This window comes from Ambystoma mexicanum, chromosome 3p, assembly GCF_040938575.1.
Source record: "Ambystoma mexicanum isolate Mex_15411 chromosome 3p, UKY_AmexF1_1, whole genome shotgun sequence".
Taxonomy (NCBI): Eukaryota; Metazoa; Chordata; class Amphibia; order Caudata; family Ambystomatidae; genus Ambystoma; species Ambystoma mexicanum.
Window position 1 is genome coordinate 300,452,849 of NC_090925.1, and position 20,557 is coordinate 300,473,405.

Sequence of the window (20,557 nt, forward strand, 5' to 3'; positions counted from 1 at the left end):
CCCACTATTATTCTATCCATGGCAGGAATAATCGCCCCTTTCTGTCTCCTTGTCGGTAATGACCTTAACCTGCTTACATATGGCAGAGACTCTGCCCTTCTCACTATGTGATCATCCTCAGGGCTGCCCAGGATATGCTATGGAATCTGGCGTTCTATCTTTAGGTTGTTCCAGATCTGACCAACTCACTTTGTAATCCAATTGCTGGTTTCCTTCAGGGGCACACACATTCCCTCCTTCTGCTCAAAGACCAGACTCTTTCCTCATGTGACATGTCTAGGCCCCAATTAGTGTGATTATCATCCCCCTGACCCATGTTTAAATTCTGTCTGCTCAAAGACAATGCCCAGCGTTCATCACTAAACAAGTTTCCTTTCTCACTTCGTAATTGTGATACTGGGAATTGTTCACTATTTTCTCGAGTTCCGTACTCCCTAACTCCTCTTAACTGTTGATAGACCTTACTCCCTAACTCCTCTTAACTGTTGATAGACCTTATTGATCCTTTCTCCAATGCTTCCCACATCAACCCTTTCTTCTTCTAGCTCTATTCTAGATACTGCTGGAGTTACTTCCTTTATTGGAAGAATCTCTGTCCCATTGTATTTCTAGGATCAGCCTAATTTGTACTTTTTGGATGAAACTGCCATCAAAACCTCACTGTCTCCTTTTTTGTTCTATTTCTTCATCTACTTCCCATCATTTTCTTGCATCCCTTCTGATTCTTTCTTCCTCTTGCCTTTATTCTTCTCCTCTCCTTCCTCATTCCCTCCTTTCCTCTTCTTCTCTTCATCTCTAATCTTTTATCCCCTAGTCTGTGTTTTTCTTCCTCCTCTTGCTTTCTTTACTTTCTGTCCCTTTCGTTTATTGCTCTTTGTCTATTTTCATACTTTCTCTGTTATTCTGCCTGTTCTTCAATGTTCTCTTTTCTCTTCTGATATATAAGCTCTCGTCGCTCCCTACTTTTTCCTTTCATGCTCATCGTCTTTTAATCTATTCTTTCATTCCTTATCCTTTCTTTCTTGATTCTTCCTTGTCTTTTCTTTGCCTAACTTCTTCGATACTTACCCCATCTATCTTGATTAATATCTGTCCACCCATCCATTCATTTTGTATGAGTGCTACCTCGTCAGCTTTATCTTTTTCTCCTTTCCATCTCTTGATTACCCTGTCTATTTCTGTCAACATATTCGACTGCTCACTTATTCCTTCTTTGTCTTGCAGGACTTTAAAACTATCATTCTTTCTTTTATTCTCTTCTGGACTATCGCAGCTACTGTAATTAGGGGGTTCATATATCGGATTATTGTATCTCATCGCTGTTCTTAGTTCCTTTAAAGGATACACGCCTATCTCTTCCGTAACACATTTTATTACTTCAGGCCAGGTAAGGGGAGCTGAGGGCTCAACGCCTTCCCACTTATGCTGATTAAGCATCCACTCCTCAGGTGGCGGGTCTTCTCTTTCCTCTTGATACATCTTCCAGAGGTCTAAAATCACTAATCTTTTCTCTTATTTCCCTGTGTACGCAGCATGCAAATATGTGGTCATATGTTGCAATACCGCTCTTAACAATGATCCCCCTTGATGCCACAGCATGAACATATTAACTGCAATGCTCTTTACCCATTCTGCCCTGTACTGTTGAGCTTGGGCATATGTTGTGGCAGTGTATTAAAGGAGTATCCCCCATGATGACAAGTCTTACTTGACTTTCAAAACTTACCTGACTATTAAAATAAAACCTTTTACCTTGGCTTAAATCACCACTTTTCAACATTTTATTTTTAAAACAAGAAATATCAGCAAGCACCATCAATCACTGCTCAATCCTCTTGTTTCAATTGCCTGTCTAGTCTTCCGATTGGCCACAATCATTCTTGCTACACTATCTTTTAATCACTGTTACCTTCTGAACTCTTTCACATGTTGCATCACTCATCAATACTTTTCTGTGATCACATCTTCCCTCGCCTTGCCTTTTTTTAGCCTGGACAGGGTTTGAGACATTACCTTATGTAGTCCTGACTACGCGTTTTATATTAAACCCTAGCCCCACTGGAGTTTGAAATGTCTCCTTCTAACTCCTTTGAATTAGGAATTCTAGGCAGTATCTCTTATCTCTACAAAGGCTTCCATTACTCCAAATTATTACAATACTGTCCCCGTATTTACCATTCCTCTTAGTCTACTCACCATTTGTTAATCAACTCCAGGCCTTTGGTATCAACTCCTCCTCTAATTTGCCTGCTTTGCCTTCCGTTCGCAGAGTTCCCATGGAAACCGGGCAGGAATTTCTTCAAAGGGGGACCTGCCCACTGTCTTGGTTCTTCTTGCAAGTTAATTTCTATTCAGCCGCTCTCCACAGGAAACTCTGCGATCTTCCAGCTAATGGCAGAGGATGCCTGATTGCCCGAAAATCTGGAGCAGAGCTAGTTTGAATCTTTTGAACCATCTGCAACGCTACCGCATGAGTTTAGGGCCCTTTAGGAATATGCTTGTAATGGATGGGATCACACAGAATAACTCCAAGTCCAAATAACCAAACCAACTCAGGAAGATGGCAAAGTACTGTTATATTAACAATTATCTAAAACAGGTAGTTACAACGAACATCAACAGACGTACACTCGATTTCTCTCAGCAATCTTTTCAAAACACAGAGGTTATATATCAAAAATACATCAGAGGTGATGTCACACTACGTGGCAAATAATGATAAACCTACTACGGATCAGGATTGGCTTAAGGGGAACGTCTAAATATATTATCTATAGGAACTAGGATTGCAATTGACTGCCCACTATCAGGTGGACAACATATGCCTACCTCTGAAACAAGTCATCTTCATAAACATCAGATACACATTTTCTCACTGGTTTTCAGTCCAGTTTGTGGCAAAACGGAACGCATAACGAGGACAAACTGCATGCCTGAAAACAGGTTTCCTCTTTACCCACGAAAGGGGACTACCACTGGATAATCTACTAGGGGCTAGAACAAAGTGTGACCACCCAAAAGTGGCACAGCAAGTTTTCATACCTTGAGATATAACTCTGATATTAAGGGAGGCAACAATCTAAACACTGATGGAACTGTGAAGATCCTGTGCTCATATACTGACCTACACAAAATACCCAGAAAGGGATTTTGAAACAGGATAAGACGTCTGGCTCCACCAGACAAGACACAAGGACGTTCAAGACATGAAATAAGAAAATTGTCCTTTTTAGAATGTTATGTGACCTATTGGGCCACAGATATAGTCGTCAAGAAAGCGGAAAAAGGTGTATTCCTGCTGAAACCGGTTGACATATAGGGGCTCAGGGTGATGTCCTGATCCCCAAGACTCACATAACAAATAGTAAGCCTGGTACAACTGCATAATTTTATCAGAAAAGATAAAACAGTATGATATATATAAAAGCTACATATTTACTCTTGTAGTTGAATTTTAAGATTCATCATAAGTGGCACTGAATGGAAGCAATACAAATAAAATCAGAGGTTTTTTTTAACTTCCAAACAGTGTGCCCTAAGTGTTAGTTGTCAAGGAAAGTAGAGAGTCAGGATAGGGCAAGATTCTCATTTGACAAGAGACCATGATTTGGTCAATTTTGCAGCTTTTAAATGTCTTAAATTAATTAAACATGACACTCTTGGTGTTCCTTCTTGCACCTTAAAAAGGGATGTGTCATCCTTTACATGTTTGCTCCTTTCCAGAATAGATAGCTGACCTTGGCTGCTTCAATCTTGACTCCAGGTCAGAAAGACTCGCCATGCACCTCGACGATTCAGCTTATTCTTGCTGCAACATAGTTTTGCTTACTAAAATTCACGATCCCAATGTTACAGCTTCAATACAATGGCAGCTTTGCCTGCTTTCTATTCACTACATATAGCCAGCTTCTATGATGACTTAGTCTACATGCGTTTCAGTATGTACAATTATTGAACGGTTGATTCTACAATTATTGAACGGTTGATTCTCTGCAGCACTTTGTGCACGTGTATTCTTCCTTTTCGTATTTAAAAGTTCACTTGATTCTTTACTTCGTCATTAGTCTTCTTCTGCCTTTGTCTTGAGACGTTGTTCATACTCTTTTATGACACAGGCTTCTTTTCTTTGCTCCCTCCCATATTCCTTCAGAGTTCCACCCTCAAGTTGTCATCCCTACAGGGATACATTTGGGAGGATTGTCTCAATATGTATCTTCTCCCGAACACACATTGCATTATTGGAACAACTGCTGGTGTCAAACATGACACAATTTCAGGCTTCCAACATATGGGAGGTAGAGAGGCGGGGTTTCCTACAGAGGCATGCAGCTGCTCCTCTACAATCCTCTTAGGTCATATCACCTCCCCCATAGCAGCTGTACAGGCTGACTCATTGATTGTCACAAAAGACAATTTCTCCCCAATTTCTTCAGAAGACAGTTTTTTCAGATGCTTCTTATTTGAAATCTACATCTCCTTCTGAACCGTTTCCACTCAGTGGCATGCTGTATTCATGATGCCCTGAAGCAAGCCATTGTGATATCCCTTCTGAAAAACACATTGGACAAATCTGATCTGTCCAATTTTCATCCAATCTCTCTGCTCCCCTTTTCTATGAAGCTCCTAGAATCTCTGATGTCTCCTCTTCACTCCTCTTTCACTGAGTCTTATTCTATGCTATACCCCTTTCAGTTGGATTTTCGACCAGATAGAGGCACCAAAAGTGTTCTGGTATCAGTGGTGGATGACCTTGCCAGACTGGTTGTTGGAGGTCGCATTGGGGCCGTAATTCTGCTGGTTTTATCAGCTTCTTTTGACACTGTTGCCCGTCTGACCTCAATGGGCCTTCTGGGTTCCGTGCTGGCCTGGTTTACATCCTTCTTGACCAACAAAGGTTAATCCCTATCTCTAAATCCTTTTGGTGCTGCTCCTTTTTCTCTGTCTTGCAGCATTCCACGGGCTTGGCTCGGCCTTGTCCCCTCTATTATTTAAAATGTATATTCAGCCGCTGGTTGGTCTCATCCGCTCCTATAAATTCCGGTGATTCTCATAAATGGATGACACTCAAATCCTGGTCCGTTTTGACCATGACAGTACAGAGGTGCCGCCCTGTGTGAGGAACTGTCTGGGTGCCATGAGGTAGTGGATGATCTTCAACTGGCTTAAATTGAATGGGGACAAGACTGAGTTCCTGGTGGTTGGCACGGCTTCTCTGTCTTCTGATACCATCTCTTGGTTGCCTTCGTTCTGGCCTTCTTCACTGGGTGCTGCTCCTGTTCCAGTGAATTCGTAAAAGATCTAAGAGTTCTTCTTTCCTCTACACTGTCTATGGCCCCCATAGGTCAGTGCTGTTTGTGAAGCTGGTCACTTTTCTTTGAAGGTACTGCATAAGAATTGTCCTTGTCTTCCAGTTTACCTTCATCCTATTGTTGTCTCCTCTTTGGTAACCAGTCGGGTTGACTATTGTAACATGCTTTATCTTGAGCAACCCAAGGGCATCATTCATTGGCTTCAACTGCTGCAGAATCTAGCAGGTAGAGTCCCTCCATCTACCCCCTACAGTGCTCACATCAGTCCTGCTCTCAGAACACTTCACTGGCTTCCCGTTGCTTCCTGTTCCCATTGAGAAAAGGATCATCTTTAAGTCACTCTGCCTGGCTCATCGAGTACACTGTGGGGTTGGTGCTGGCTTTGTCCAGGAGATGTTCATACTGTATGTTCCTGCTAGGTATCCCCATTCTGAAAATGACTGTCTTGTAGTGGTTTCCAAGTTTCTATTTAGGAAATTTGACAGCTGGGCTTTCTATGTGGTGGCTAGTACACTGTGGAACTCCCTTGCGGTTAGTCTGAGATGCACCTGTAATCATCTTCACTTTCGCCGTCTTCTCAAGACCTTGCTATTCTAGTCTCGGCTAGTTGTCAAGATGCCACCTGGCGCACGTGCGCATTTCAAATGCTATTAACATAACATAACAACGAAATCAGGAGTAATTCACTGTTAGATTTTCATTAAGTTTTAAGTATTTATCAGATACCCCTGGTTTATCATAAATGCCCATTAAACAAGTAATGCACCGTAAGAAAGGGCTAGATTGGCTGCACCTAAATGCCAGACCAAGTATGATTGTTTTTATTACTTGGCTAGACTGCATTTTGGGGCAGCCCATTGATGGCATTAGGGCCTTTCAACTTTCAAATGAAAGGGGCCTCAAGCCTCAGGGGGCAGGGTGGGGGCAGAAACTGTCCCGAAGTGGCCAGTCAAAAGTCTTGTAAAATGGCAATATAATCATTTCTCTATTTTCCTTCTGGTGCTTGAAATGCTCACTTTGCAGCACCCGCATTACAAGCTGTGTCTTCTCTTCCCACGGGATATATAGAAGTCTTATCACTTCCTTGCCTTCTAACACTGGTACCTCCACATCAGCCAAATGCTGACAAAGAAGGGTGTACAGCTCTTCAGTGGGCATTTAGTGTTTAAGCTCCCTGCTGGCTGGCCGTCTTGTGATAATTGGAGGCTATTCACCTTATCTTTGTCACCATTGTAATGTATACATTCAAAGGGAGCCTCAATCTGTTTTCGCTCTAAGCATGGGGCCCCCCAACTATCAAGTTGAAATGGACCCCCACACATCTTCAGCCCGGCCTTTGGCAGCCAGTCTAGCCATTTCTTAATTGTGGTGTGAAATGTGTCCTGGGGATCCATGATCACCCAAGTATGGAATGTGTTATTACGTTCCTATTCTGGCATTTAAGTGCACCCAATCTAGTACATTATTACTGTGGCATGTCTTTTTTCCCTGGGCATCCTGTCCAGGACAACAGTGTTGCTGTGTGGGCTACTGCTCAGCCTGGCTACCTGTAGAACAGCGGTCTGGAGCAGGTCATAGACAGCAGTGTTGCCGTATGCTCCTGCTCTGCACTCTGCATGCACAATGGGTGGCACAGCTCTGTGTCCCACTCCAGGCTGTTGACTGCACTGCAGGCCCAATAGGGGGCAGAGCCAGGTGCAGAACAATAGCACATAGTTCCATGTCCCACACTTGTCTACCTGATGCAGGGCGAGGGTACAGAGTCAAGTCCTCATATGGGGGGCAGGAACGATTGTGGGTCAGTTTCGAATTCATTTTTCAAGGTGCATTTGGGAAGTAGCAGGACTTTGTCCATGCCCCCCTCCCCCACACACAAACGCTATTGAAAGGCTGGACACTCCCCTGCGCCCATGACGTCATCACAGGCATGACGGCACCACGTCTATGCTCACATATGGATTGCCTGTAGTTTGGGAATACTCTTTAGGATACAGGTAGGTAACGTTAGCAAAACACTTGTCTTCGCACCAACCCAGTGGAGTGATCAAACTAGCAACCTTGGGTTAGTTATTTGCTAAATATTGATTTTTGAAAATAGATGGATATACTCGATTTTTTTATATATTTTTTATTTGCAGGCATTTGATTCTACAACTTCATTGATGAGCTAGTTGCATACAACAGTAGCTCTGGTACCATATTTTGAACTGATTGGCACTTACAATTTAAAATGCGTTTATCTTTTCCTTTTTTTTGTATATTCAAACACTTAGAAATATGTTTGACTTTCATTTTATACACTGTGATATAAAACTGGAACATACGTAATGAAAGATCAGCGCTTTCACATATTTGATGAGTAGATAGACTGCATATGGGAGAAGCATTAACTCAATTTCTTCTTCTCTTTGTGTCTTTTCTTTATGTCCATTTTTTTTTTTTTTCTATTACATTTGTGCTCATGGTTTATGACAAAAGGGTTGCCCTGATGATGGAAACAGTCTGAAACGCATTGGTGAAAAGGTATGACCTGTCCCTGGTTACTCTGGAATGGAATTGCACATTAAAATATGACCACACAGACTGTTGTCTGTACTGCAATTCATGGTGAACTATTTGAATGTATTTATTAACTGTAGTAAGTAGCTGGCTATCCAATTTAGTTTGAAATAATTACTTTTGAATGCAATATTTAGTCTGATGTATTCTAATGTCTAGTTTGTCTGCTATGCTTACACGCATGGTGTTTCTCCTCTCAGTTGCATGGACAACTGTAAAAGGTGCATTCACAAATATTTCAGTTGCACACATAGAAAAACAAATAGAGGGGGGTTTCTCGGAAGCACTGATGCCTTTTCCCTTGTAGCGCATACTAATTATAATAATCACCCACTGAATTGTCTCCAGTCCTTCATATTTGATTGTGTTGAATTTACTAGGACACATATCTTTTTAAATGCACCATTTTAAGGGCACCAGAGACGAGGACATACTTCTAGAGAGAATACAACGTGTATTGGAAAGCAACCTGACACCAGACCTGCTTAACCAGGTCCATTATTTTCATATCACAACATATATTGGTCTCGAGATAAACAACTTCAGATCTGCCAAGATTTATGTGCGACAACTCCAGCCAAAAGATGCGGAATCCAGCACAATCTCTGAGGCCCAAAGAGTTGAAATACCGCTGGGGGGTTTCCCTGTACCTTAACATTTACATATGCGGTTCTGCAAAGAGTGATCTCCAAACCGGAAGAAAGTGAACAATTCTTGAATTCGGGGGGAGTCCATCCCAACCAGAGGAACAAGAGAAACCGCACAAGAAACGGGTGCTGGGATGGGCATGGGTGCAAAGAGACACGGGGAGAGACTCCAACAAACCACTGCACAATGATGAGGTCGATACAAAAGGCAGCAATGTAGAGACTGGGAGGTACTGATCCAGTAACCCAGGAGGATTTAGCAGAATGAGGGACACCTGGGGGGATTGAGAGGCAGCACAATACCTTGGATATTGTGGCTCCCCATCTGATCTCAAGAGCAAATCAAGGAGCAGTGGCATGTGGGAACTACTCAACCAGAAGGCAGGGCTGTCAGAAGATGTGGTGAGGCCCGGGGCAAAACATTTGGTGAGGCCCCCTTACAGTTTTTTGCACTCTGCCAGCGGCGGCATATCCGCACACAGGAGACTTGAGAAATCTACCCTTGAGTTTGTGTGCAGGATCCCAAATATGGTTTATTACTACTTTCTCTAGTGAAGAAAGGTTCATGCCAGACTAACTTTTTTATCATATGAATAAATATATATAAGATGGCATGAGCTCTCCACTGCGCCACCTCCAATTCTCTGAGGGTCAATCACTTTTCCAAGCAAAGAGTTGAGGGCAGATCTCTTTCTTCGGCTGGGGCCTCCCTCTGGAAACAGCCTCCCTGCCTCGCTAAAAACGAGGAGCACCATCTCCGGTTCCGGAAGCACCTCAAGACCTGTTTATTTGCTTCTGCCTTCTTTCTTCCTCTCCCTTGCTGATCACCTGCCTGATGCATGCACTGGTCACCTGGTCAAGCTCTGAATTCGGGCCCAGGTCCCTGCCTGTACGTCCTATTGCAATCCCGCACTGCCTCTTGGCTCCCCTACACTTGTGGTCTGTATCTGTAACCCTACAGTCCCCGCTCTTGCTCGTATTGTCCACCCATTGGCAACACTTATGAGTACTCACACTTGCCACCAGTTGGCTGCACTCTTGTTTCTACTTTGTTCCTGCACTTCTGCATCCTACCCCACCCTCGGCACTTCTCCCCTCCCCATTCCCTGCTCTTGTACGATCTGAATGACACAAGGCCTAGTAAGATCTGTGTTTTGTCCTACTCTTTTGTTTCTCCCTCCTTGCCTTGTCGCGCCTAGAAACACTTGCATACAGGCACGTTATAAATGCCATATCATATAATTAAGGAGCACCCTGCCCCTGTTTGCGCCTTAAAACACACATCATACACATTGACAAATGATGTACAGTGGAGGCTGGTACATTTCTGAACTTAAGAGGCTTAAATGTTTGTTCCAATTAGTCAGGATCAACAGAGCACAGTGAGGGAGCTCAAACCAAAGGGTGGCTTGGGGGGGGGTTTCTCACTCCCAAGAAAATGTTTGAAACATTGGGTTAAAAGTATGCATTTTATAGCACTTTCTTTGCAAAATTGGGTAGAAATCCACACAGTTTGCAATTGGTTTTGTATGGAAGCACATGGAAATTCCCAATAGTTGCAAATCACAAATTGTGCACAGGAACATTCTCCAATACATTTCATGCCGCCTTTCCACACGGGATATGCTAGTATAATAATATATTCATGCTGGTTGTTCTAATTATGTTGAAGCAGGCTGCATCAATATTTGCCATTGTTACCATGTACGGATTCCCAACCAGTAAAAATGCCATGCCACAGAAAGTATATCCAGGCTGACTGTGTACCATAAGTGTTATTACTGGCTAGATTGGCCTACATTCAAAGTGGGCCAATTTAGCCAAGTAGTATGTTTGCTTTAACCTTGATGCATAGTCCTGTGCATCAAGGGTAAAGCAAAAAGAGCACTGGCAATGCTAACAGTTTGGGCATTTGTGTAGGCATGGCAAAGGCACTTCTGTATTAGTATTAGCTGGCCATTGATAGTGCCAGTGCAAAATGGTTTGAGTACCTGAGCAGCTAATAGCAGTGCCTCGTAAATGCCTAATACTTATACATAAGCCAAAACTGTTGGCTTTGCCAATGCTTATTTTTAAAAGAATTTCAGCGAAAGACATGCAGGGTGTTTTTAAATTGAGTGGCCAAAGACAGACCTGATTAAGACATTTTTATTACACCAGTTACGTGTTTACAACTCCAATGAAGTCATGAACTCTTAGAAGACTCCTTTGAGGAAACACTTGCAGGCACATTGAGGGCAAAGTTTGATGGCTAGCCATGTTTAAAGCTAGCCCAAAGAGTTCCAGTGAGGAGTTGTTTTGGGTGGGGAGGACAGGGACTGGGTGAGAATGCCATAGGGATAAGCATGGCCATGAGAAGTCATTTCACTGTTAGCACCTGCATTCATATCCATACACTTTTAGGTAATTGAAATCGTGATGTGGGGTTAGCACTTGCATGCTAGGGGAGTGATTAGAAGGGAAGTGGTGACATGAGGACATCTCATTCTCACAGCAGTCCTTAAGTGTGATGTTTCAGAAATGAAGGCAAGAGGTAACTGCTTGTGACATTGAAGCTTCACCAGAATAGTCTCATTCGAAAAGTGGAAAGATTTTAGGTGCCCCCACACAAGGAAGTTTGCCCCTTCCTCACAGCTACTGACGTTAGCACCTCTCCAAACATTTGAAGTATTAGACCCCTTTCCCCCCTGACATTTTAGCCTAGGTGCACCTCTGATGCCATGAGCCCACCCCTTAATGAAGTGGCCCCCAGGGTGGCTACATTTAGGGGTGGTGCTGAACACACACTCAAAAAAAACACTTTCACCCATGCATTCAACCACCAGTTACACAACTCCATACATTCATGTATACATAAAACCAAACACAGCATTGACACAAACATCAACATGCACGCATGCATTCATACATACATACACATATACATACTAATTTAATTTAAATACACATACACACTTTTAATTTAAAATAAAAAACACTTACCTTACCGCCATGCACCCTTAAAAAGCATCCACGCAGCCGACACGTAGACATGCTGCCTGACAAGAGAGAACTCCTCTCCCATCAGTCAGCGGGGTCACGCTGAGCAATGTGAACACACTGACTGACAATAGAGAACTCCTCTCCCATCAGGCAGCGTGGTCACGCTGAGCAACGTGAACACACTGACTGACAAGCGAGGAGTCCTCTCTAATCAAGATGAACACACTGACTGACAGGAGAACTCTCCTGTCAGTCAGCGTGGTCATGCTGAGCAACGTGAACACACTGACTGACAAGAGAGAACTCCTCTCCCATCATTCAGCGTGGTCACGCTGAGCAACCTGAACACACTGACTGACGAGAGAGAACTCCTCTCCCATCAGTCAGCGTGGTCACACTGACAACATGAACACACTGACTGACAAGAGAGAACTCCTCTCCTGTCAGTCAGTGTGGTCACGCTGAGCAACGTGAACACACTGACTGACAGGAGAGGAGTCCTCTCTTGTCAGTAAGCGTGTCCACGTTTTCAGCTGAATGACGGGAGGCAGCAGAGCTCACTTCTGAGCCCTGCTGTCTCCCATTATTTTGCTGTTTGTTGCGGAGCCAAACGGCTTCACAAGAAACAGCAAAATCATTGCAGGGGCAGCACAGTCCCCCGTGTGAATAAAGGACACGGGAGACTGTGCTGCCTTCCACTTAGGAGAGGGGGCTGCGAGGCCCCCAGCAAGCGCGAGGCCCGGGGCAGTTTGCCCCCCCTGCACCCCCCTCGTGACGGCCCTGCCAGAAGGTGCGGGTCACTGCCCCTCAGTCTCAAGCACAGATCACTTGTGACGTCTGTGATAGGAAGGATGAATCCTGGAGTCAATGATCGGCCTCTCAGACTTCAATGGCCCATCCCAACGATGACCCACCGAGACTGGAAGGAGGACATTAAACACTTTGCACAGGGCTGCAGCTCTGCATTGAGGATAAGGAACCAGGTGGCGGGAAGGACAGCTGCATCCGAGGTGCCATCTGGAGATACGAGAACTGGGAAGGCATGCTGGGAAATCCCTGCGGGGAGAAGCACCAGAGCTAAACTGACAATTGAGCTCAAGGGGAGTGAGGGAAGGGAGGGGCGGGGGCAGGAAAGTTGCGTTGTTCAGAGATATGGATTTTGCAGTTAGTTTGCAGCACACACACATGGTTGCCTCTAACATACATTTCCCATGCACACTCAGGGATATGAAGCAAGAAAAGCAAAGAGGCATGTACCGTGAAATGACTAGTGTTTGCATGACTTCATTAAACAGCCCAGGCCTCAATTATCCATCCCAATGGGTGAGCAGAATTGCCTGCATTAGAAGACTTGAGTCATGCGTTGCCTGCGACAGGAGACTCATCTACTTCCTCGGGATGAAGTCCCTGTACACTCTAAATGGTCCCCTTTACAATGTTTTTCTTGGGGCTGTGATATTAATAGCGGGAAGCAAACCTTTAACTAAACGATGCATCCAAAAATACACAAATGAAAGACACCTATTGGTTAAGGCTCGACTTCACGTGCATATCATCTCAACGTTGTGTTGATCTGTGCCCCAAACGAAGGACAGGAACACTTTTTGTTGGATTTAGTCCCAGAAATAGAATATTTTGCAGAGGGCCACATATTTATGGAGGGAGAGCATAATATGGTCCTGGACCTGCCAATGTATAGATCCGGAAAACCCAATAATTAGCCAATTACATGCAGGAGTTAGGACTGGTGGAAATATGGAGATTCTTGTACTCATCCAAAATAGACCACATGCCTTTTTTTTTCGTTCAGAGGGCCCTTTCCAGATTATATTATAATTTTTCTTTTATAACACGCATAGGATTGTGATTTGAACCCGTGTTGTGCTGAGCTGTCTTGTTTCCAAGACACACGCGTTGCCCATGAGCTATCTCTGCCCCTGAGCTATCCGTCCTCCCTTCCTCAGATGTCTGGCTGATCTCCTCTGACTTGGTTCACTGCTTCCAATGTGAGGCTATACGTATCAGGGCATTCTCTGATCAGGCACCAGTGAGTATAGTGATTCATCTGAACCAAATAGATATCCGTGTCTGACCCCCATAGCAACTGAGGAATGAAGTGGCTAGGGAGGTCAGGGTAAGGAGGGAAACGGCTTTCCTCATGCAGGAATATTTTGGCAGAAATTAAACCCCCCCAAGATGGAAGACAGAATGCTCTCTGATGCTCAGAAGGCAGTTTTTGTGGAGAATTCGCTATCAAGACCACTGCCGGTGTCAAATGTAGGGAGACAATTAGTTTACAATTGTAAGAAATGGTGTGGGATAAAGAAAAGGCACTTTTGGCAAAATGTTTTCTGAGAGCAGTAAGAGAGATAAGGATAGCGAGAGCCAAACCGGAAGCTCACTTGTCAGAATGCACACCCCACACAATACAAGGCAAATAAACTCCTAATTTATAACCGCTCCCAAACTAAACTAACCATTGCAAAATGGTTTGACCTGTTGGGAACAGAAGTATATGGAGAGAAAGGGAAGAGGGTGATAATGACAACATTCTTTCAGGAATTTATGTGCGAAGAACCACGGGACCAGGCGGTGCAAGGGGCATACACCAAATTGTTGGGGCTGCACAGGGTGACAAATCAGGAATGCATTAGTTTAGATGGGTGGACAACAAAATAAAATATGTAGACTGGGCAATAGCAATCCAGAAAAGTCATACATTTCTGAGCCTAGTCGGGTTCACAGTAAAATTGTATAAACCCTACTTATTGACCACTAACACAACTCTTTTATGATTTAAAGGCGACCTGGACAGTTTCACCCACCATGAAACAATCGATATAGATGTGAAGATTTACAGCAACATTCTGGTGACTAGCCAACAGGCTATACTCCCATGGCTGGGTGATCAGGAAAAGAACAGAATTGTTTTCCTGTAGAAACCTGAACATAAACAAACAAGGGTTGAGAGAAAAGGAGACGCTCTCAATACCATCCCTTTACACACATAAGGTGTTCGATCACGTGGATTGGGGATACCTCAAGTCTCTCCTGAGAAATTATGGGTTTGGGTACACACTCAGGAAGTAGGTATTGGCCCTAAATCAATCATCCACAACCTAAATTAGTGTTAAGACCACCCTAAGCAACCCGATAACTAGATCCAAAGGTAGCAGGCAGGGATGCCCACAATCCTGTTAATGCTGTGCAATGGCGATTGGCGATGGGACCATTCACACGCAGAGCCAATGATAGGATCAGGGGGTTAAGATGGGGAAAGCTCCACAGAATATAGGCTTGAATGCTGATGATGTTTTGATATACTTAGGTCTTACAAAAAAGAAGAAATAGGAGAATTTGGGCACTTTCAATAAACTATTGTCAAATCGAATGGGTTGATCATCTCAGAAAATATCCAAAATGTTTGAGGGACACTGGCAGGGTACTGATTTACATGCAAAACTGATCATCTAGAGTATCTGCTTTATAGTGATTACATCGAATGCCAACGCATTGAATGCCTTAGCATCTAAAACAAAACAATGAAAAAAAAGCATTGAATGCAATTTTTTGTCATATTTTATGGGGGGGATCCCCCCAAACACTGTTTTTTTTACCCCTTAAAGCCCATTATACTTAATATGAAACCTTTACCTATGAAAAAATGCATTCAATGCTTTTTTTCCAATGCTTTTTTTCGATGCTTTTGTATTTGATGCAATGACTGGATACCAAATATCTGAGATACCAGCCAACCTAAAAAAAGTTACCAACCTAATTACCCAAAGCTGATTAATGATTTTCCCTCAGACCTGAGATATTCGCCCCGGCAAGACATATCCTTGGTGGGAAGATGTATAGCATGGAAAGTGAATGCTCCCCCTAGACTGCTCTATTTATGGCGTCCTACGTGGGGTGCTGAAGGGGCCATTGCACACACTAAAACAGGACATATTTGGTTTAACACCTCTTCACTTCAAGCTGTCGGAAGCTGCTGACTGATGTGCTGTCAGTGCGGCTTGATTGCCCTTCTGTCAAAGTTCCGTTCCTCTGCTGATTTTGCTTTGCACTCTGCACATCATAGAGAAAGGAACACGCCGACGACCACTCTGTGGGATAGCGGTACAGTGGCACATCAGCGCCGGCTGGTGTCCTGTCAAGTAGCCATGTAGCGAGCTAGTGGTTTGGCAGTGAGATTTCTCTGTCCACCGGAGAGACTCCCAGTGGGAGCATGTAGAGCATTCTGTGTACCTCTCTCAGTCCCCCATTAAATTCCATCTCTTTTGCCTTGCCATGCCACAGTCATTGAGGTGGCATGTGTAGCAATACAGTCTTTAAGAACAAAGTATCTCTATGCAATGGCATCAAGTTAAGGAAAGTCTAATGGGTGAGCTAAATCAAGGCAAACATTTTTCAGACTTCTGCTCTTGGGTGGATTTGCTGGACAAGTCTGCGTAACAATTTCACCCGGTTAAGGCAGACAATTCCTGCCAAATGGACTAGAACTTCGATATGTAAATTGGAGTTGTCAAAGGATTCTCAATGAAACCTGCAGTCCTGTGTCTATAGGAAAAGGTCTATCCTTGAACGGTGGTAAGAGAAAGGATATTGAACGCTCCAGGAATAAATCTTATCAGACGTTGCTGGATGTGGTGAACATAGCTCATCTCCTGGAAGACAAACCTGTAAATGTACAGGAAGCTACATCTAATCCCCCAATTATGATTCCAATGATGCCGGGTGAAATTGGAGTGTCCATATTCCCTGTTGCAGATGGGGAGAAAGCTCAGGTAACTTTACGCTGTGTCCATCCTAAATCTAATATGTCCAGGAGTCTGCACATTGGTAAGACTCATATGCCCCTTATTACTGATACAATATTAAGAGGGACTATTATAGACCAACACAAGTCTATTATTACTAATGTTGAGACCCCAATGGGGCATGAACCCAATGAACCATGTAGAAACAAGGTACTGACCTAGCTCTGTCAGAAGACCGAGCCAGGGGTAATCAGAACTGCTGACCTTAAGGTCCTTCGGAGGATACAAATTGACCAATGGTGCACCCAAAACAGCAGGGAAAGTATACTTGTGGGGCATGGCAGTATGAAGCTCACGCTGTTTTTGTGCATGTCTAATGATCTTCCTAAAGCTTCATCTGATATAAATGTGGTAGCGGAATTCTTGCAGGTCCTAATATAATATGGAACAATGAAGCAGGAATTTCCCCTTATTTTTTAATTTTCGATTTCTGGATTTGTAGTATCTGCTGTTTATATGCATTCTGTTGTTTCTTTCTTGTTTAGCTAGTTGTCTATTAGTTTTGTTTTGTGCTGTTTCTATTGTCTGTTTTATGTTGCACTCTGAGGTCTGCGGGCATGTGACCAATCTTACAAATTAAATAAATAAATATTCAAATTCATCTGGATAGAGGCCCAGGGTCATGATGAAGACCATGTTAGGAAGTATAAATTCATCTGGGGAGAAGCCAAGGGTCATGAGGAAGACCATGTTAAGAAGTATAAATGAATTTGGGGAGAAGCCAAGGGTCATGAGGAAGACCATATTAAGAAGTATATGACAGGGGGAAGAGACCCCCAAACTTCACTCAATACTTATTGGCGAGACAAGTGGCACATGTGTTTGACTAAGATCATCCCAGAAGGGAACCGAGATGGCGGGACACAGAGCAGCAACAACTACCATCCCACGGGCCAGCTTACCCTTCCTACCTAAAACAGCTAGAATGGCTCGGGGAATTCTGCTGAGCTCGATGCAGGTCACCCTGACAAATTGGGATAAAATGAGGAACAAATGGGAGGTAACACCCACCTTAGGCCCTCAATCATCTATCACTAACAGCACAGACCTTTTTCTCCAGGTTTCAGAGTGGAACATGTTAAGGTGTGGACGAGGACAATCCAAAAAACTATGGCAGATCTATAAGATTGGGGCACACCCATTACATTTGAAGAAGCCAAACATACATTTGCCTTTGATGAAACAGAGACACGCCTTTACATGCAACTGTGGCACTGGAAATCACATCCAATTGTCAAAGCAGCAGGAACAAGACAGGTCAAACCATCTTTATCAATAATGATGCAAAGCCTGAAAGGGGCAGGATTTCCAAATGATATCACCTGGCCGATAGAGCGGGTACAGAGGATGCATCCCCAAGTATGAGGGAATGGGAAGAAGGCCTGGTATAGACATTGTGTTGGCCCCCTTGGCTCTGTAAACGGCTAGGGCCACACACACAAGTATCTAAATGTAGAGAGACTGGGGAATGTACCCACACAATGTATCTGCTTTTGTATCTTTAACCCTCAAAGCTATATTGGATCAGACCAAAGTGCCCCCCATTATTCTGTGCACGATTATGATAATATTGGGTCACTTGGGCACATGTGCTGGTCCTTCCCAGACATACAATATTTTTGCAAGGAACTCCTAACTAACATCAAGGAAATTACTGGCCTGGCAATGCTGCTAGACCAGTTTATACTGGTTTTGGTGGACACAGGGGAAGGAGGGCAATACCCAGTGAATGGCAAGGCTATGGCACACAAATGGAGGAGTCCGGAAGGCCCCCCAGATCGCAGTAGGGTGATGCAAAGTATGGGAGGCCTGGGCTCTGGAGAAACTCACACCAATCATTCATTTACTTTTTGGAAATGGGCGGACATGGGGGACACAGAAGTCTTATAGCACGGGTGTTAGGCTGAATTGATTTGTAACTGGGCACCGGATGAACAAGAGGGGTAATGGGACAGGATGAAGAAATAGGTCTTCAAGCGCATAAAGCAGAAGGGCTATTAGAAAGAGGTGTGGGTTTGGGGATAATCTATTATGGAACGAGTGGGTTAGATCAGACAAATGTGAGGCCCTGGCATTTGATGTTTCATAAATTAAGCACTTTATTTTACCCTGATATCACAGACCGTGCTGCCATGTGCATCGTCAGTGATATAGCAAAAGTAAAAAAATAAAAAAGTAAAAAAAATGACAATGTATGCCATTAATAAAATGGCACGTAGTAGTAAAGCTGGCACAATGCTATCTTGGTTTCCAGAAATGTATTACATATGGTGCTTCCACAATATGTGATGTGTGTAGTGATGATATGCCGGGGCAAACCAGCAGAATCACCATAGGATAGGAGTGCTGCTTTCTTATGTCAGCAGTGCAGTGCATGACAGGTTACTGCCACCTGATATCTGAAAAGCCTCAGATCCCGGGTACATCTATCATAAACTTAATACTACCCCCCATGCCAGGCTCTAATATCATACACTAAGCACAGACTCGAGTGCCTTAATGATGACATCTTGTATGAGGTTATGGCCATATGCCATGTACAGTCATCACATGCAATCTAAAGCATCACAAGCCCAAGGTCTGTGATCATTGCCAAGTGCAGCCTCGGTCACATAACTACTGTCATCTTATGCCAGCTAAAGCAGGCATGCAAGATAACGTATTCTGCTGTTTTCTTCATAGAGCAAAGTACACTGAAGCTCCTTTAGGGGTGCAGTTTAAGAAGGTAAGGAAAATTAGGCCGTGTGCGGTTAAGTGATTTGCCCAGGATCACACATGTTGGGCAAGCTGTTTCATATTCTCAGAGTTATCCAATAGACCACATCACCTACCATCCCATCTTAAATGTTGCACTATCATACTGAGATGTCTGTATTCTACACTTTCACGAGCAGGAGTAGTTGTTTGTGTTTAGTAAAGCTGATATAGGAAATACCAAATCTAATTCTAAATAAATCTGAAAATATAAAATCTCTGCATTGGAGCTTGTTGGATAAAACAAATATGATTTATTGTGTTATGATGCAGAAGGTACACTATAACTAGCGGTAATCACTTATTTCAATGTGCCAGCCACATCCCTTTCTGTACACTGCATACAAATGGAAGCTTCCTAAATGTACAAAACTAAATAGAAATACGTGCTTCACACAATTTACAATGAATTGTCATACATAAAACATAAAGTGTTACAGTTAAGAAAACTGCCAAAAATGCAGATACCACAAGCACACACAACCCACAGACAATTGGCCTCATTACGTCTTTGGCGGTAGCCATGCCCTTAATAAGGGCATGGCTGCCACCAAAACTGGGTCCGGGTTCCCTGAATGGGGAATTACCGGACCATTCCGAGTTTGGAGGCCCGGTAATTCCTCCTTCAGGGAACCCGGGCCTTCCCCATTCCAATTCGAGCCCCCATAGGGCTCACTGGGAATGGGTGCAGGGAGCTAATAATGGGTTGATTACGACCGGCCCGTTGTTAGCTCCTTTGTCCCCTCGTGGGACCCGGTAAGGACGCCGGGTTTTAACAGGCGTCCTTACCGGGTCCCGCGAGGGAACCTCATAATCTTGCGGAATGGGTTTAACGGGTCCGCCTCCATTAGCGGCACCCGTTAACCCATTCCGCAAAGGTTGTAATGAGGCCCAGTGTATACAGAGGAATACAGCTCCTTACATAATAGAGGTTCTGATGATGCAATGGCAAGTGCTGTTGTGGAAAATGTTTAGTTTTCTTATGCAAAAGGAAAGCACAAATGCAGTCATAATTTGAAAAGGTAAATGGGACAAAGCACACTTAGAGTGCTGAAACAGGTGATTTCATTCAGGACATCAGGTTTTTTTGGAACCATTAGGCCAAGGGTCGCCGAGGCAGTGCTATAGGTCTCAAGGATGTTGATAGTTGTATCAGCTGATACCCCTGATCATCCCTAAATGACATCCATGAGATAGTGGAGAGGATTTGCAGTTGAGCTGCTGACTGAGGAAGAGCCAAAAATAAGAGTTTGATGCAATTGACTTTAAACAAAAGTTTCTTCAGACGGGTACTGATTGTGCAAACCCTGTATATTAGAATCTCTCACTACGAATGGCCAGAAGTAAACCCTTATCACCTCTCTTTGCAATCCATAACACAATCATACAATCTTAAATTACTGAAAACCTCAGATTGATTTTGATTCTTTTGTGGATGGCACTATGGACTAACCCTAATGCAGCGTCATTAAACAGGATTCTT